The 2,182-nt window shown below is 37.4% G+C and overlaps 1 pseudogene; it reads right to left on the reverse strand.

Annotated features, from left to right (window-relative positions):
• Nucleotides 1-1,109: 1,109 nt before the first annotated feature.
• Nucleotides 1,110-1,865, reverse strand: LOC130885923 (phosducin-like; annotated as a pseudogene).
• Nucleotides 1,866-2,182: the final 317 nt, after the last annotated feature.

The raw sequence follows: 2,182 nt of genomic DNA on the forward strand, positions 1-2,182 counted from the left end.
TAAAGTTGTTGCTCCAGTAGTTTAATCTTTAACTCTAAGGCTAATAATCTGCCAGGTCACATAAAAGTCACAAACTATATTGGATTGTTATCCCCCTACCTTTTCTTTATGGAGACCATTGTCATACCTACAGAAACTATAAGTCTACAAGGAATTTTATATATTTTATGTCTGATTTTTGCTTTCACAGATAGTCTTGTTGTATGATCTAAACTTTTATGGATCTAATCATGAAGCCCAGATTGTACTTGATTTCTTGGGAATTCTCCTGTCCTAGCCTTCTGAATATTGGTATCACAGGCATGAGTCATTGTGACCAATTGAGGAATTTTAAAAATCTAAACACTTACATATATTTTAAAAAGATTAAGGGGTGAAATACATCTTTATATTTATCCAGATATCAACATTTCTAAATATCTTCACTCCCTAAGAACTCCAGTTTTCATATGGAATCATTTCTCTTTACCCTGAAGGATTTCATTCACGATTTCAACAAATCAATTAGGAAATTAATCTTTGTAGCCATACTTAAACACCCTGTCATCTCTCTCTCCTCTTGTAAACATACAGTCATGATGGCTGTATATGGAGCTCTGATTATTGATGCTTTTGTCTACCACCATTTTAACTTCATGGAGTTCTGTCCTTCACCGTTTCAAATGTGAAATCCGATCATCTGAATCATTGTTCCTTACTCTTTTGTTTTTGTTTTGTTTTGTTTCTTCATATGATTTTATTCTTATCATACAAGTCAGTTCATAAGTAGTATTCAGTTTCAAAAGCGCAAATAAAAATTCCAAGGGAAAAAGTAACGAGTAAAAAAGCTAACACATATCTTTAAAGGGATTTTTAAAGTGAAATAACATTAACATTATCCACCTCCTCTGTTTGCTCAGTTTTTTTAGGAACTATAACTTTTTGCAGCAAAATACTATCTCAATTTGGATAGATAATACTAAAAAATGCTATTAACATAATTTTAGTGTCTTTCCCTAAAATTTGGATAGCCATGGCCATATTTAGTGTTTGCTAAAGAAATATAGATACTACCAAAACCAGTGTTCACTGTGTAAAGGACAGATATGAAGTCCTGACACAGAGAATGCTTATTCAGCATCTTCATCTTCCATGTTGGTCTGCTCTAGGTGATGCATCTCTCTTTCTGGTAGTAATCCATATTCATTCAGGAAAGACTCCACATCTCCAGCAAAAAAATTCTTCAGCGAGCCATTCCGCAACACTAATAAAATTGCTGATGAGTTCCCCACCTTTGTATACAAGCAGGGTGGGGAGAACAACTGGGGAAAAGCGGTCCCCAGCACCGGTATTAGAATCTTTTATAGAACTTGACCATTGGATACTCCGCCGCAAGGCAAGCTAAACTGCTGTTGAGTGTGTCACAGCCTTTCACACCGTCTTCATAAATGGTCACCACAATCGTGGTGACCTTCTGCTCCTTTTCAATGGTCTGCAGGAACTGGTCGCCTGTTTCCAGCTCATACACAAACCCATATCTAGGCCGCAAACTCAGCTTCTGATGCATATCCTGCATGCGCTGTGTATGGTATTTGCGCAGGCAGTTTTCATCTTCTTTGTCTTGGTGAATTAGTTCATATTCTTGAATGCTCATCTTTTTGTCGATTCTCTCTTTTGAGTCTTTGTCATCTCTGCTCTGAGGAGAAGATCTTTGTCTGAGGATAAGATCTTTGTCTGAGGATCTCTTTCTTACTAGGTGGAATTAAATCGCTATCTTTACTTTCTAATTTAAACTTTCTCCAATCATTGATAACTCCTTTGGGTCCTGTGTGTGTGGCCTGTCCTTCAAAGTCCTCCTCTATGCTTTGGCTTGTGGCTTCTTCCATGTTATGAGTTGGACTGGGTGTAATCTCCTCTTGCCCTTGGGCCATCTCCAGTTGCTTTGACAAGGTCCCTGCTGGCTTGTATTGTGCCTTGTTCCTTACCTTTGTGTTTGGTAGCTTGCTTGCTTTTCTGTCTGCTTTTAAGATTTCCCCTTCTACTTTGGCTTTCAGCAGATAGACTATGAAGTGTCAGTCCACAGCCTTTTCATATTTATCATGTTTGGGATTTAACCAGCCTCCATTGACTGTATTTTTTTCTTCTTCAAATGGTGGAGATTAGAATCTGTTTTTTTCAAGTATTTTTCTCTCTGCATTCTTTC

The sequence above is a fragment of the Chionomys nivalis genome, chromosome 1, assembly GCF_950005125.1.
Source record: "Chionomys nivalis chromosome 1, mChiNiv1.1, whole genome shotgun sequence".
Lineage (NCBI taxonomy): Eukaryota > Metazoa > Chordata > Mammalia > Rodentia > Cricetidae > Chionomys > Chionomys nivalis.